Here is a 17,917-nt window from a genome sequence, read left to right on the forward strand (position 1 = left end):
GAGAGAGAGAGAGAGAGAGAGAGAGAGAGAGAAGAAAACCCCCACAAAATTGATAATCAAACCTTACAATATGTGTAATGTCCTACACCTGTGCATTACCCCCTCCCACAATTGTGAAGGGGTGTGGGGGGAGGTGACTTCTCATATTTCTTTTTTGCAGCCAAGCTTGTTCTTTGTAATTTTGCAACACTTGTTTATTATGTTGTTGTTCTTTCTTTAACTTTTTTTTTTAAAGCAATTGGGGTTAAGTGACTTGCTCAAGGTTACATGGCCAGGTGTTTCTGGGTGGATGCTAAGTGTCTGAGCCTGGATTCGATCCCCCAGGTCATCCTGACACTGGGGCTGGTGCTCTTACTCGGCTACCTGGCCGCCTCCTTTCTTTAACTTTCATACTGTTAAATGATCATTGTGTATATTATTTTCTTGGTTCTACTTCACTTTGCATCAGTTCACATAAGTCTTTCCATGATTCTTTGTGTTCACCATATTTGTTATTTTATATAGCACAGTGATATTTCATTATATTCATATACCATAATTTGTCTATCCATTCCTCAATTGATGGATATCTATTTTGTTTCCAATTCCTTACTACCATAAAGAGTGGTGCTATAAATATTTTGATGCATATGGGGACTTTCTTTTTATTACATTTTTAACATTCCTTAGACCATAAGCCTCATAGTGGAACCTCTGGGTAAAAGGGTATGAATATTTTAATCACTTTATATAATTCCAAATCACTTTCCCAAGTTATCATATTAATTCATAGCTCCATCAACAATATACGTATCTAAATAGGTACAGAAAAGATAACTACAAAGTAGGTAGAAGATAGCGTGGAAGAGAAGGTGCTAGCAGCTACAGAGACCAGAAACAACTTCTTGGAGGAAATGATTCTAGATGTGGGTTTTAAAGGAAGGCTGAGACTTTAAGAGACAGAAGTGAGAGCATTCCAGGAATCAAGGACAGTCAGTAGAAAGGAATGAAAATTTGAGATGGAGTGCTGTGTGAGGAAGAGCAAATAGGATAGCAGGATAACAGCATTTTTCATCATTGATTTCATTCTTTGGAAATTGAGAGGATGCCCATCAATTGGGGAGTGGCTGAACAAGTTGTGGTATAGGAATGTAATGGAATACTATTGTGCTACAAGAAGTAATAAGCTGGTGGATTTCAGAAAAACCTAGAAGGACTTAGAGGAACTGATGCTGAGTGAAGTGAGAAGAACCAGAACACTGTACACAGTATCAATGACCTTGGGTGATGATCAACTGTGACTGACTTAGCTCTTTTCAGCAATATAATTATCCAAGACAATTGCAAAAGACTCATAATGAGAAATGCTATCGACATCCAGAGAAAGAATTGATGGCGTCTGAATGTAGATCGAAGGATACTATTTTTACTTTCTTTGTTTTCTGTCTGTGGTTTTTTCCCCTTTTATTCTGTTTTTTCTTTCAAAACATGACCAGTGTTGAAATGTTTTACATGATTGCACATGTAAAACCTATGTCAGATTGCTTGCCATCTTGGGGAGCAGAGAGGAGAGGGAGAGAAATCTGGAACTCAAAAATCTCATAAAAATGAATGTTGAAAATTGTCTTTACATGTAATTAGAAAAAAATACTATTTACATAGCTATATTTTGTTTTTGTTATCAAAGACAGTTCTGGGTCAGTAAAAGGGTTTTGCAATTTCCCAAAGCAATCTAGTACCCTACATCTTCTGTTCAACTCCTGGGTTCAACTTGTTTTCCATTTGTACTATTTGTCTCAGAAATGCATACTGTTGGATAAGCTGTATATAGTGTCCATCCAATCGCATGTTGAAAGGCGTGCAATAGACATTTTTCATTCATTTGGTTGTTGTTGGGTTGATGGTTGGGACAAATTCCATTAAATAATTAGGGGCTATTTTCCAGGAAGCTCTGCAATGTTCTGGGGCTTGATGTAAAACACTGCTGATTATTCTGGGAAGATACTATCCACCCATTTTGAGTTAAAGTATTAAAGCACGTATCACAATTCAGTGCTCTTTTGAAAAGCATATTAAATTCTTATGTATTAACTGAGATAAGTGGGTCATCTCAAGTTGGGAAATAGAACATAGAGCAGGTACACTTTGATGGAAGGTGTGGGACTGTAACCAAGGAGGATTTTTGTGGCATACAGTGGAGGCTGGGGGTAGGAAGTATCTAGACAGTCAGGGCCTGCATGAAAAAGCCTGGAGGAAGGGAAGGGGAGAGAGAGGAAAGGACAAGAAGAATGCTGCAGAAGCACAGAAAAGGAGCCCTACAGACCTGGAAATTTTCCCATGAGCAATTTCTGGTTAAAACTTGTCTATCTCTGAGGTTCTCATTATTAACTTTCCCTTCCTGAAATTGAAAAAGCTTTATTCACACATATTTTTATCCTATAGGAGATTCTTTTTTTTTTGAAGGGCAATTGGGGTTAAGTGACTTGCCCAAAGTCACATGGCTAGTAAGTGTTAAGTGTTTGAGGCCAGATTTGAACTCAGGTCCTCCTGATTCCAGGGTTGGTGTTCTATTCGCTGTGCCACCTAGCCTCCCCTCCTATAGGAGATTCTAATATGTAAAAATTCTTTCTAACTTTATGATCTATTGGGAGCTAGGTGGAACAGTAGATAGATCATTGGACTTGAAGTCAGAAAGACTTGAGTTCAAATCCAGCCTCAGACACTTAGAAGAGGCATGGGCAAGTCATCTTACCTCAGTCTGCCTCAGTTTCTTCAGCTGTAAAATGTGGCTAATAATAGCATCGACTTTCCAGGATTGTGGCAAGGATCAAAAGAGACAGCATTTGTAAAGCACTCTGCAACCCTTAAAGTGTTAAAATAGCTATTGTTATTCATGTATTTAATTTCCTACACTTGATTAGTCACAGTGTTGATTTCCAAATGGCCCAAATGAGCAGCAGAAATAGCGTTTTCTTTAGGATGGGAAACACATTCCATATTCTGCTCATCTTAAATAGCACCTAATTAAGGTCCATTTATGAATAACAAACAGGATGATGAGCACATGTTCATCATTTTGCAGTCCAGGCAAGGTCATGAAGGGCTGGGTTTGTATTCAGAGGAGAGAAAAGGCATATTGGTAGGTTTTTAGTGACTTCTCAATTCAGGAATCTTAGGGACATCTGTTATTCCACCCTAACCTCCTATGTAATGATCATTTATCTCTCACTCACCCACGGATACATCTGCTTTGGCATACCAGCAGAGGTATATGTGACATATTGAAGATCTGAAAAAAAAAAAAACCACGATCACACCCGCCCACCATGTACCACCATGTACCTTCACATGTTGATTAGAGATGTAACATTGGAATAAAGGATAAAGGCAGATTAGAGTGTCTAGGTAGAAAGCAAGGTATAATGGAATGAGGACTGTCTCTGGAATCAGAGGGCTTGCCTTGGGCAAGAGACAGCCTCTTCTGAGTCAACCTTCCTCATCTCTAAAATGAGTTGGTGCAACTAGATGGCATCCGAGGTCTAGCTCTCAACCTATGATCTTAGAAAAGGTAGTTGTGAGCCTTTTAAACCAAAAAGGGAAGGACTCTACAATTTGGATCTGAGGGAAGAATTCATCAAAAGAATCATACAGAATAGGAAAATTCCACATTGCTATTTAAAATTTGGATTAAAGAAGCAAAGCAGCATGGTGCAATAGAATGCTTTAGAGTTAGAGGATCTGTGCTTGAATCCCAGTTTGATTACTTTTTTCCTTTTTAATTTTTGGTTTAAAAATATATGTATATGTAATAAACTCAATATGCATGGTTTTCCCCCCTAAAAAGCCTTGACTGTTTTCTTCTAAACATCCTGTTGACTTACGTACATTTGTTTTTGTTTTGCTTTTTTTGAGGGGGGAGGGCAGGGCAATTGGGGTTAAATGACTTGCCCAAGGTCACATGGCTAGTAAGTGTTAAGTGTCTGAGGCAGGATTTGAAATCAGGTCCTCCAGAGCCAGCACTCTATTCACTGCACCACCTAGCTGCCCCTACTTATGTACATTTTAAAATGCTTCATTGATATTGTCTTCTTCCTCTCTCATCTCTTCCTTCTTTCCCTTCTTCCCCCTCCTTCCTTCTTCCATTCTTCCTTTATTCCTTCCATTCTACCCTCTTTCCTTCTGTCCCTCCCTTTTTCCTTCCCTCTCTCCCTCCTTACCTTCCTCCTTCCTTCCTTTGTATGTTTGCCCTCACTATACCTTTGAAGTAAATATTCCTTTGTAAGAGCTAATCTTACTGTTAGTAGTTAAAGGGAACTGGAATGTAGAGGAACCCTACAAATAGGAGGAAACACTATAGAAAAGGGGGGCCAGAGTCAATGGCAGAGAGACTAGACCAGGGGTGGGGAACCTGCAGCTTTTTTAGTCAAAGGGCTACACTTGAGGACCTAGAGGGCCACATGTGGCCTCAAGGCTGCAGGTTCCCCACCCCTGGACTAGACATTCCCAAACCCTCTTAAGAGTACTGAAGAAAGGGGCGGCTAGGTGGTGCAGTAAATAGAGCACTGGCCCTGGAGTAAGGAGGACCTGAGTTCAAATCTGGCCTCAGACACTTAACACAAAAACTAGCTGTGTGACCTTGGGCAAGTCATTTAACCCCAACTGCCCTCCAAAAAAAAAAGAGTACTGAAGAACTCTGGGGAGAGGTGAAATGCCACTTATCTGGACTTCAGACAGTGGGAGCCAGAGTAGTAACTATTACATATATAATATATCACATAAGGGTATAGCCCAATAATTGATTGAATGCATGCTACAGTTCCTTCCTTGAACTAAAGTGCCAAGCATCCAAACTCTGCTTCAGAGAGTGCAGCTCAGATGGGCTGGCCACATTGTTCAAATGCAAAATGTATGCTTGCCAAAAAAGACTCTTTTATGAAGAATTTACACAAGTTCACATGGTGGTCGGAAGAAGTGATACACGGACACTCTCAAGGTTTCTCTTAAGAACTTTGGGACTGATTGTGTGACATCTGAGATGCTGGCGCAGGACCGCCCAGCACAGTGTGCCATATCAGAGAAGGTGCTGTGCTCTATGAGCAAAGCAGAATTGAAACAAGTCAAAGGAAACACGAGATGTGCAAATTTGGAGAATCCACCCCAAATGTTCACATGGATTACTTGCGCCCGACATGCAGTAGAGTATTCCGAGTTCATATTGGTCTGATCAACCACAGTGGGATGCACTGTAACTTGGCTCTAGCATAATGATGTCATTCTGGTCCTCTTCGAGAATGAAGGACAACAACCACCCAACCAACCAATCAACCAACATGTTCATCACTATGCTAGATACCATGACAGTTTTAAAATGGGTATAAGACTTGCTTTTTGTCTTCAGGGAATTTATTTACAACCTAGCTGGAGATAGAAGACCATCACAGAGAATGCTGAATTGTGTTGTAGAGGCACACACATATCTTTCTTCTGAGGCAGCTTCAATATTGTGTCTCTGTTCTATAGGACACCTACCAGAACCTTGGATTCTTGTATTTGTATCTGTCCTCTTGAGGGCCTGCTTCCATCTTCCATGCACTAAACTTTGTGTACAGCCTGGCAATTACTCAGCTGCAGGTCAAACTCTTGTAAAGCTTGTAACTTTACACAGGAGTTGGAGGGTGAGGAAGAGAACGGCCATGAAAAGAAGAGGTGTCAGAACAATTGAAAATAATAGGCAAAGGGGCGGCCAGGTAGCACAGCAAGTAAGAGCACTGCCTCCAGTGTTGAGAACACCTGGAGATCGAATCCCAGGCTCAGACACTTAGCACCCACCCAGAAACACCTGGCCGTGTAACCTTGAGCAAGTTACTTAACCCCAATTGCTTAGGGGCGGCCAGGTGGCTCAGCGAGTAAGAGCACCGGCTCCAGTGTCGGGGTGACCTGGATCAAATCTGGGCTCAGATACTCAGCACCACACCCAGAAATAATAACTGGCCCTGTAACCTTGAGCAAGTTACTTAACCCCAATTGCTAAAAAAAAAAAAAATAATAATAGACAAATGTATTTTGCAAATACATTTGCCTATTTTGCAAATACAAATGCAAGTTTTCTGTAGTTCCTATATCGATTACCTTTCCAAAGCCAAAAACTTCCTTTATGTCAGAGTTGTTATTTCTGGTGCAAGGCATCATCTTTCAATTTTTTTATTGATTTTTTTCTTTAAGGATAGGAATTTCCTGGATAGGAATGGTATGTGTGCACAAACAGGGTCATAAGATCAGCCAAGAGCATGGGCAAAGGTAATTAGATACCATAGCTAAAGGAGTCTTAACTAGAATTCTCTTTAGTCCATCATGTTAACATCCTTTTTAATCCTAAGTGCTACCAGTTAGGCTAGGCAATGCCTATAGCTTCCAAAAAGAAAAAAAAAAAGATGAGATGAATATAAAAAGAGAGGAAAGGAAAGGAAAACGAGAAAAGGGAAGGAGGAAGATAGATAGAGAGAGAGAGAGAGAGAGATGGAGATAGAGGTGATATACTCTATGGACTCCAGACTGTAGTTTGCCTGCCTCCCCCACCCCACTCCCTCCATGTCTAACCTATTCCTTGGGTTATTCCTTGACTCATGTCACGAAGAGAGAGAAAAGAAGAGTCAGTATGAGACCAAATTATTATCTTTCACTGGGAGGGCTTTGCCCATAAGACTTAGTAGCTTGCCCCCATGGCATAATTTTAAAAGTACCAAAAGGCCATCTTACAGAAATTTATCCTTACCATATATATATAAAATTGCCAGCATTAAAAATCATCTTTAATCTAAAATCATCTACTCTGATCAATACAATGATACAAGATAATTCCAAAAGACTCATGATGAAAAAATGATATCCAATTTCAGAGAGAGAACTGATGAACTCTGAATGCACACTGAAGTGCAATTTTCTTACTTTCTTTATTTTTCATGCTTTAAAACATACGGCTAATATAGACATATGTTTTTCAAGATTTCACATGTATAATTGATATCATTTACTTGCCTTCTTGGTGGGCATGGGAGGGGGTGGGAAGAAGGGAAAGAATTTGGAATCCAAAAATTTAGAAGAAAAGAATGGTTAAAAACAATAAATTGAAATTTTTTCAAAGAAAAAATAATTCTTTAAGGACTTTAAATAGTATAGGGGAGACAGGATGGTACAATGGGAAGTACAATGAATTAACTGTCAAGAATCCTAGGTTCTAATCTCATGACTTTCATAAAGTCATTTAACCTCTCTAGCCCAAAGATTCCTTATTTGTAAAATGTGGGTATTGGGTGTGGTGATTTCCATGTTCCTTTTCAGCTCTGAAATTCTTTGACTCAAAGGACATTTTAAATGAGTTAAGGCACTGTTTTCTGGGATGTGTAGCACAGTCACTAGAAAACATATCTATAGAGATTAGTGTATTTTAATAGATTTATCCCCACCATTGCTATGCCAAGTAAATGAGGTAATTAAGGGAATAAGGTACAGGTAGAGTATATTTTGTTGGAGAATGGAAAAGGAAGAAGTTGGGCCTATGTTTGCTGAGGACTGAATGAACTGCTCTATGAACTAGCTCTAGGTAGCTAGCATGTTGTCATCTTCATCATCTCCATCACCATCATCACCATCACCATCATCATCATCATCATCAATAGTAATAGTTCACTTTGATATTCACATGACAAAGTGTTTTTCTCATAACATCGCTGTGAGATAAATAGTGCAAATGCTGTTTTCTCCGTTTCCTAAACATTTAAAGAGTTTAAGTAACTCAATCATTGTTAAGTAGTAAATGAGCCAAGATTCAAACCCAGGTCTTCTGACTCAAAACCCAGTGTTCTTTCCACTAAAGCACATCGGAGTGGGATTCCCAAAAGAAGAACAGAGGTTTGAATTTGCCTCAGGCCTGCCCTGCTTTCCTTTATAAACACGCACTGGCTCTGCCAGAATGTCATGACTTGTCATTTCCAAAGATGGGTAGAGAGGGAAAAAAGTCAAGCTCTGTAGTTACATTCCCATTTCATTTACTTCCACACACCTCAGAGAATTGAATTACCTTCTACATCTCATTCATTTGACAATTATACCACACTCTATTCTTGGCTAGACAGTTTCTAATTTTAATTGGAATTATAATAATTAGGCATTTATAATTATCAAGATAACCAGAAACGAGGATGAAGAGAGTTATTTCAGCACACAGAATTCAGGGAATTTTTTGAAATGCAGATAGTTGGTATTTGGCAAGTATTATAGTTGTTCAATGTTTGTTGTTCATAAGTACTTATATGTTCTGTTCCACATGACAAACATGTCAAACAAGCATCAACAAATTGACAAAATATGATCTCTCTGAATAGCCCACTAGAAATTTCCATAAAGTCATAAGTAGACGTATCAGGTTTCAATTTTCTTAGCTGTAAGATTATTTAGCTTGGGCTAAATGATCCCTAAGGTCCTTTTCAGTGCTATTGAAATAGTTCAAATGTAAGGTGGTAGCAATGTCAGAAGGGGGTCTGTGTGAAAGATGTTACTAAGATAAAGCTATGAATAAAGTATGTATGTGAATTTACATTAAATATGCATCTATTTTGTTGTTGTTTAGTCTTTCATTTATGTCTGACTCTTTGTAACCCCATGGACCATACGCTGTCTGGGGTTTTCTAGGCAAAGATACTGGAGTGGTTTATCATTTCCTTCTCCAGTTGATTAAGATGAACAGAGGTTAAGAGACTTACCTAGGGTCACATAGCTAGCGAGTATCTGAGGCCAAATTTGAACTCAGTTCTTCCTGACTCCAGGCCCAGTGACTCTATCCAATAAGCTGCCTTGGAATGGCTGAACAAAGCATCAGGGCAGGGAAGATGCATGGGCAAAGTGAGCCAAACCACCACCTGCCACTCTACTGACACTATGTCTCTTTCGATTCCAGTGGGGACTATTCAAGACCCTCTGCCCCTGGAACAACAGTATCTCCACCCCACCATGGTGCTGCTTCTAGTCTGGTCCACATGCCAATCACAGAGGGTCGGGACCATGAGTAATCCCTACATTTCCAGCTCAGGTGAATGAGGAAGACCCAGTATTTTTTTTTAATTGCCTTGACATGGCGCTTTGTGCATAGTAAATAGTAGAGGCTTATCCATTCATTCACAAGTACAAATACAGTCAGAAATATATATTTTCATGTAGTTTTTGCATATATAGAAAGTGCTTAATATTTGTTCTGCTGTATACAGAAAAAGTGAGTCACTCAGAAAACATTTATTAAATACCTACTATGTGCCAAGTACTATGCTAAGTACTGGGTGTACAAAGAAAAGCAAAAAACAGATCTGGCTGTCCAGAAGCTCACAGTCTAATGAGGAAGACAAGCCGAGAGTAACTATGTACAAACAAGACACAGACAGAATACATTGGAGATAACTGACCAAACGAAAGCACTAGTACCGAGACAAGCCGGGAAAAGCTGCTTGTGGAAGGTGGGATTTTAGCTGAGACATGAAGGAAACCAGGGAAGCCAGGAAGTGGGGATGAGGAGGGAGAGAATTACAGGCATAAAGGACAATGAGTAAAAATGTCTGGAGATGGCAGATGGAATGTCTGGCTTGAAGAACAGCAGGAAAGTCAGTGTCACTGGATCTCAGAGTGTGTGGGGGTGAGGGAGATGTAAGAAGACTGCAAATGGAGGAAGAGGCCAGGTTATGAAGGGCTCTGAAAATCAAACAGAGGATTTCATATTTGATCTTGGTGATGGTAGGAAGCCACTGGTACTGATTTAATAGCAGGGTGATATGGTCAGACCTGTGCTTTAAGAAGATGAATTTGACAGCTGAGTGGAGGACAGATTGGAGTGGAGAGAGCCTTGTGTCAGTGGGACCAACCAGAAGAGGGCTGCAGTAGTTCAGATGTGAGGTGATAAGAGCCAGCACCAGGGCGGTGGCAGTGGAGAGAAGAAGGTATTTATCAGAGATGTTATGGTGACAAAAATCGATAGGAATTGACAATAGATTGGATATAAGTGCAGGGAAAGGGAGGGGGAAAGAGAGAGAAAGAAGTGGAGGATGACACCTAGGCTGTAAGCCTGAGTGACTGTCATTTCTCTTTCTTTTCATTTTCACTCCAAGGATTAGAGTATTTCACCAGAAGCTTACTGTTATATAGGAAGGATATCTTTTTCTTTTTAAATACATTATCACTCATTCATTCTTTAACAGGGATTGCTTTATCAAATTAATCAATATAAAAAGGAAGAACCCTAAGAGCATGGGAAACAGAAGAGAGAAATTTTGGTAGTAGGAAAGATCGAGAAAGGACTGGAACATGGGCTTCTGCTGGAGAAGAACAAGCCTGGATGAGGTCATGAGACCTCATGGATGAGGGGCATGAGAACCTGAAATAGATTATGGGAGTCATTGAAAAGTGGAGGAAGGAATCTTAAAGGAGAGAAATATGGGTAGAAGGGAAGCAAAAAATACATTTTATACTCTGAAATTTTGCTTTGGGCTAGACCCACAATCCAACATAAGCCCAATGGACCAAGCAATATGAAAGGAAGACATCCAGAAGATGATATTACTCTTGTAGGGAAGTTAGGAAGAAGGGGAATACTGGTGGTGGGTGAGATGGAGAAGAGAAGGATTTCAGAAAAAAATTCAGTTTTGGATATGTTGATATAGGACATCCAGTTCAAGATGTCCTATATTGGAGATGTGACTGTGGAGGTTAGGAAGGCTTTTTTAAGTGAAAATGCTATTATTGCTAGCCACCCTTAAGTTTATAATTTCTTGACTTTTCTCTTTATTTAGTTTTACTTATACATTAAAATAGTATCAAATTCCTTACCCTATAAATATATTGAGAAATGCAACTCTTGTTCCTGAAGGGAATTAGGGCAAAGGTCACTGGTTCTTTTTGGTATTCTCCACCTAGCTCAGCTCCTGTGATTGAATGCTACCTAAGAAGCATGGTGGGGAATTGAGAAGTTTCTCCTCATTCCAGTTCATGAACACACAGGTCATTTGTCATTTTGCTATTTGGAGCCCTTGAGAATGATTTGGGAAATCTATAAGTATAATAGGAAATAAAAATAATTTTCTGACAATGCAATGATGAGGTTTGTACCAACAAAGCAAAACAAAATGGTAACAGACTGAGAGATGTAATATATTGGATGGTAGAATTAGAACTAGAAGAGCCCTTAAAGTTCTCCTACTCTAACCCTTACATTTTATAGATGGAGAAGCCTAGATAAGAAAATCGAGTCAAGGGGTGGCTAGGTGGCACAGTGAATAGAGCACCAGCCCTGGAGTCAGGAAGACCTGAGTTCAAATCCAACCTCAAACACAACACAAAACTAGCCATGTGACCTTAGGCAAGTCACTTAACCCAAATTGCCCTACCTCACCCCTCCAAAAAGCCAGAAAGAAAAAAAAAGCGACTCATCCAATGTTACCTAGATGGCAAGTGGCTGAACCAGGCTTCAAACATGGATCCATTGAAAATCCAGAGATTCTGTCCACTGAATTACATTAACTTGGAATAGCAACTAGATGGTAGAGTAGACTTGGTAATGCTGGACTTGGAATCAGGGAGACCTGAGTTTAAATCCTGCCTCAGACACTAGATGTATCATCCTAGGCAACATACATAACCTTTCAGCCTCAGTTTCCTCACCTTAAAACGGGTGATAATAATAGCATCTACCTTTTGGGTCACTGAAAGGATCAAATGAAATAACATATGTAAAGCATTTTGCAAAGCTATATAAATGCTTGCTATTACTATTAGCATCAAAGGAGGAATAGGAAGTTCAAAAGACAAGGTTTTCATAAAGGCTTTTCTAGGTACCTGGCTGAATAAAGAGATAAATTGAGGCGACTGGATTTTCAGAGTTGAGGTCCTACCTGCTGTCACAACTCAGAAAGAAGCTGCATCACAGCGGAAGGCCAGCAGATGGTAGCAGTGAGCAATCCAGATGACCTACCCGGAGGAGAATAGACGTTTTGAACATGTATTCATCAGATAACAGCTTGGTAGGGAGGCATAGCAGATAGCAGTCTGATGACGTTTCAAAGGCTAATGACTTTTCCTTTTGGACATTTGTGGGTTTCTCTAGGACCATCTATATCTATTACTAGATGCTACCATTTGGCATCTTCAAAAGGCAAGTAGGATCTCCAGGCTATTAAATCCCTGCAACGGTTCTATGGCTTGTGAGCCCTGGTTTAAATGTATAGTTCTCCCTTAGAATAGAGGAGAGTTTCTCTTCGTCTTCCTCTCACATTGCTCATATCAGGCTTATGTTGGATTGTAGGCCTAGCCCAAAGCAAAATTTCATAGTATAAAATGTATGTTTTTGCCTCCGCCCTACCCATATTTCTCTCTTTTAAGATTCCTTCCTCGACTTTTCAATGATTCCCATAATCTGTTTCAGGTTCTCATGATGGCACCTCATCCAGGCTTGTTCTTCCCCAGCAGAAGCCCATGTTCCAGTCCTTTCTCAACATCTTTCCTCCTACCAAAATTTCTCTCTTCTATTTCCCATTCTCTTAGAGTCCTGCTTCTTTTTATTAATTTGATAAAGGAATCCTTGTTAAAAGAATGAATAAGTGATAATGTTTTTTTTTTTTCAAAAAGATATCCTTCCTATATAACAGGAACCTCCTGTAGAAAAAACACCTTAACTCAAAGGAATAAATCCAACAGTAGACTAATTTATATGCAGAGTGGGGGACACAGTGTTGGGCATGGATTTTTAGTCCCTCCCTAAACACTCCACTTAGGCATAAGAAATGCCTCCTCTGTCTAGGGTTTATTCTGCTTGGCCATATTGTTGGATCTAGCTTGATTACTGGGTCAGACAGCTAGAGAGGCACATTTTCAGTGCTAACTTCTGGCCTGGTGGGGAAGATGTCTGGAGGAAATTGAGTTTAAATGACACTCAAAGGCCAAGTGTAATAATGAGAATAGTCAGACTTTATATGGTGCTTTAAGTTTTGCAAAGCACTTTATAAACTTTATTATCTCACTTTATCCTCACAGTAACCCTGGGAAATAGATGCTATTATTATCTCTGTTTTAGAAGATGAGGAAACTGTCTGGCTTAGGGCACACAGCTAGAAAGTGTTTAAGGTCAAATCTGAATTCAGGTCTTCTGGACTTTATACATTGTACCAACTATTTGCCTCAAAGCTTGTATATATTTCCTGGCTATGTCCTATTTGCACCCAGAAATTATCATGACAACTCTGCAAATATTGCACTGTAGATATAGCTGAACCCTGTTATTAATGGTAGATCATATTTATACTATGCTTTTAAATTTACAAAAGTAAACTTTCCTCAAAACAACCTATGTCAAGAAGTGTAAATCCTTCTAATCCCCTTTGACTTTTGAGGAAACTGAGGCTGAAGGGACTGATTTAGCTATATTCACATGGCTAATGAGCAGCAGATCTGGTACTGGAACCTAGGGCTTCTGCCTTGAAGCCTAGGGCTTTTTCCACTATACCAACTGCCCTCCTTGATAATATGCAGCTTGTTATAATGTCCATTTGTGCATCCTATTCAAGCCCCAGACACAAAACAATTACATCCATCAAGATCTTGATTGTAACTGTAATAGCCTAATGGGCAGGTCTTAATCCTATCCCCTAATACCAACTTCTTAAAAGGGTGTTGGGCTGTATTTTACTATCTCTATGATTTTAGCACAGGGACAATTACTATTTTTACTAACTCAGAAATGAAATAATTGCAGCTTGAATTTTTGTATGGCACTTAATGATGTGGAAACTGAGGCTCAGAGTGGTGATGTGGTTAGGATCAGAATAGGGATCCAGGACTCCTGACTCATCAAGCTAAATGAGAAGGACCAGGGAAACAGAATTATAAAATGTGGTTCAGAAGATGGGGGATAGCTTGTCTCAGTGCATCACATACTGAAGACACTGCTTCTGAATCTAGTCATGTAGCTCTACCATGAAATCAGGATCTTCCTGTTGTGGGTAGCTATACATAAGATGCTGGTCTGATCTGTTTCTCTCTCTCTCTTTTTTTTGCTTTTTGGAGGACAATTGGGGTTAAGTGACTTGCCCAAGGTCACACAGCTAGTTTTTGTGTTAAGTCTCTGAGGCCGCATTTGAACTCAGGTCCTCCTGGCTCCAGGGCTGGTGCTCTACTCACTGCACCACCTAGCGGCCCCCTGATCTGTTTCTCTTTAATAGATATGGCCCTGAAAAAGTAAAAAGAAGTAACTGATAACCTTCTGTCACACTGGGATTGACATAAGGGGTTTCCCAAAAGGGCCAGTTCTGTTTAGCTAACATGTTTTTTGGTTTTGCTTTTTAATGTCCTTTTATTATTGAATCTGTTTGAATGGGAATTAGATGATAGCAATGGGGGTGGGGAAATGTTATTAGCGTTCAGGTGAAGTGTGAGGCATGTTCCTTTCTCAGTCCTGCCTGTCAATCTGCCAAAAATGGGAAAAAGATACACTTGCTCTGATCATAGATAACTTTTGCTCTTTTCAGAAAGTAGTTACTGAATGAGAAAATTGCCACCACAGAGTGGTAATTAACTTAAGAAATGAACGCCAAGACTTTAATCATACAGAAACCATAGTTAGATGGCTAGGTACCCCAAACTCCAAGGACACACTCTGGGCATCCTTGAAATTGTCCCAGGGGTTCAAGTTGAGATTTCTATGGTATTGGAGCAAACATTATAGTTCCTAAGTCCAAGTGAATTCTGAATGTCTAAGGATTCTCTAGGGGGCCACTGCTTCTTTGGTGGGCAATTTGTGGACTTGGAGCTAGTTGTGGCAAAGAAGAGAACTGCCTCAGATAGCAGCAGACTTCCTAGGCTGTCCATCCTTTATCATGACTACAACTACCTGCAGTGGTTTGGGGGTGGGCTTCATTCATTGGTGAGAGATCATTTCATCTGGCCAGCCCTGACCACTGACCCATACCATTTTTCTTCTGTGCCAGCACAAACATTCTTCCCTCCCCCCCACACCATGCCCCTTTCTACCTCTTGTTCCATGAATAGTGATCAGATCAATACTACAACTGGCAGTAAAGGGAAAGGAGTAAGTATTTATATACCATTTACTATGTGCTAGGCACTTTTTACAAAAATTATCTTCATTGCTTCTAGTAAAGACTGTCCTGTGGCTCTACTCATCAGCCGAGTGATTTCACCCTTCCTTGCCCACAATTCTCCAGTAAGTGCTGTTTTCCTCCATTAGAGTATAAGATCCTTTTTTTTTTTTTGCTTTTTGGAGGGCAATTGGGGTTAAATGACTTGCCCAAAGTCACACTGGAGAGTAAGTGTGTCAAGTGTCTGAAGCTGGATTTGAACTCAGGTCCTCCTGACTCCAGGGCTGGTACTTGATTCACTGTACCACCTAGCCTCCCCTAGAATATAAGCTTCTTAAGGGAAGACAGTATCATTCTTTTGTATTGCTATCCCAAGCACTTAGACCAGTGCCTTCCACATAGTAAGCACTTAATACATGCCTTTTCCATCCTTCATTGTAATGAAGCAGAGTATAGGTCCAAACAAGGAAAATCTTCTTAGTTATTACAGATATTCAGAAATGGATTTTAGTCAGTTTAGTGAGCTCCCCATCATTTGAGACAGTTTTTATAGATTCGATTTATGCATTAGGTAGGAGTTTGAACTGGTAGCTTCTTCCAGGTAACTTCCAACTCTGAGACTCTATGATTCTATAATCTCTTTTATCCCTCTCTCCCTGTAGATGTGCAAGAAATGACAAAAAAAAAAGAATGTCTCCAAATGTCACATGGATAAAATCACTTTCATCTTGTGGACTTGACCCCATGATTTCTTTTCTTATATTTTTTCTTTCATTAAACTTTTATTGAACACCTCCTGTATTGAAGGAATATGTAGTATTAGAAGCTATTTTGGTTGTATATAGTGAATTCAGATTAATTCATTAGGTGTTCATCCAGTTGTATTTGTCTTCATTCACACTGAAATATTTATTCAACAAACATTTACCATCCTCACCCACCTACTCCCAGCCCCCACACTGTATGCAAAGCACTTGCTGGGTGCCATTGGTTTATCTTCACATCTGACTGTAACTTTCACTTTATTGACAGTGTCCACCAAATACTCTCCAAGTCTTCCTAGGGCTAGATTCCAACCTGCTCAATGGAAATAGCAGATTTATCAGCTCAGGCCTTGTTCAATAAATATTTATGGCTGTTTAACACTTTAATCAATGACTTGGATAGATCAAGGCATAAGAAGGAATGATTATCAAATCTGCAGATAACATAAAGGTGGGAAAGAGAGCTAACAGATCAAGAGGAAAGATCAAAAAAAAATAAAACAAACTAGGCTAGAACACTGGGCCAAATATAATGTGAAATTTAATAGGGGTAAGTAAAAAGTCTTACACTTGGGTTCAAAAAATCAGCTTCACAAATATAAGAAATAGATGTGGTATGGTGAGACATATGAAAAAAAGATATGGGGGTTTTGGTATATATGTCCATTTATGTATATTTGTTTACTCCATTAGAATGTAAATTCCTTGAGAGAAGGGATTATTTTCACTTTTTCTTTGTAGTACAGTGTAAGTATTATAAGCTCTTAGCTTGCTGACTAAGTGATTGAGTGATTGATTAGTGGACTGAAAACTCAGTTTGAGTTTATATTGTGTGTGGCAGTCAAAAATCTGAATGCAATTTTGGGCTACATTAAGAGAAATAGCTTACAGGAATTAGGAGGTAATAGTCTTGTTATACTCTGTCCTGGCAACAGAATCTTATATTTAGATTTGGAAGGGAGTTTAGAAGTCAGTTAGTCTAGCCTTATTTATTTTGCAGATGACTAAACTGAGAAGTTAGGTGATTTTTCTCAAAGGGTAGTAGGTGGTAGACTTGAGATTTGAATCTCAGTCTTCTAGAATTCAGATTTAATTCTCTTTTCATGACGCCATGTTGCCTCCATGTAAAGGACTGTGTTCAGGTCAAGTGACCATAGTTTTGAAGTTCAAAGGAGGCTCTCAGAAGGGTGAACTGCCTTATGGCAATGACCATATGAATATCAGTTGAAGGAACTGGGTATATTTAGCCTAGAGAAGACTCAGTGGAAGACTGAATGGCTCTGTTCAAGTATTTTAAGGGTTGTATTATAGAAGAGATCAGATTGTTCCGTTTGGTTCTGGAGGGCAGGACTAGAAAAGCAATGATGAGAAAATGCAAAGAGGGGGAGCAAAGTCTCCCCCTCACCGAACATCTTCAGGCAGAGGCTAGATGACCACCTTTTGAGTATACTATAAAGAGAATTCATGTTCAGGTGTAGGTTGGACTAGTCATTGACCATGGATGTCTCTTACAACTTTGAGATTCTCAGATTAACTGATAAACTTTTGGAGTAAAGTATGAGACAAACATTTGAGAGACAAATTATAGAGAGGGTGCTAGAAAGAGAAAGATACTCATCTGGGGCAGCAGGGTGGTCCTTGGGCAGAATTATGAGCAAGGCAAATTTGATCTTCATTGTCCTAGTTGTCACATTTTGTGTATTTTTTTAAACTTTCAACAGAGTCACTTATTCTCATATTCAAGTCCCCAGTCTCCTTATTCTGTCTCCTATGCACTCATCAAAACCTCTGGTCAAGTACTTCAGTCACACTAAGGATAAGACTTTAAAGAACTGCAGCTCTCTAGAACTACCTGTATTTGTTGGACAAGTTGCTTAACTTTTCTAGGCCTGTTTCTTAATTTATAAAGGGAAGAGGTTGGATTTGATGGTGTCAGAGGCCCCTTTCAGTTCCAAACCTATGGCGTTTTTTCATCTTTAAGTGGAGAGAATGAAGCTCTAGTGGGGAATTTAGTGAATAGAGGAGTGGGATATTTTTGGCCTAGGGTGG

At 39.6% G+C, this 17,917-nt stretch overlaps 1 protein-coding gene across 9 annotated transcripts in view; it reads right to left on the reverse strand.

Annotated features, from left to right (window-relative positions):
* The window catches only part of GPR19 (G protein-coupled receptor 19), a 67,395-nt gene that overhangs the window by 12,062 nt on the left and 37,416 nt on the right, over positions 1-17,917 (reverse strand). The window contains exon 4 of one of the 9 annotated variants that reach the window (XM_069101507.1): positions 11,907-11,982. The exons of 7 other annotated variants lie outside the window; for them this stretch is intronic. The gene's annotated coding sequence lies outside the window, so the exon portion shown is untranslated. Of the gene's footprint in view, positions 1-2,731; positions 3,639-11,906; positions 11,983-17,917 lie in introns of those variants that run through there. One more of the 9 variants, XM_069101511.1, reaches the window with a different exon arrangement.

The sequence above is a fragment of the Petaurus breviceps genome, unplaced genomic scaffold (genome assembly GCF_028583685.1).
Source record: "Petaurus breviceps papuanus isolate PSGF00001 unplaced genomic scaffold, PetGlider_PUasm1.0 470, whole genome shotgun sequence".
Taxonomy (NCBI): Eukaryota; Metazoa; Chordata; class Mammalia; order Diprotodontia; family Petauridae; genus Petaurus; species Petaurus breviceps.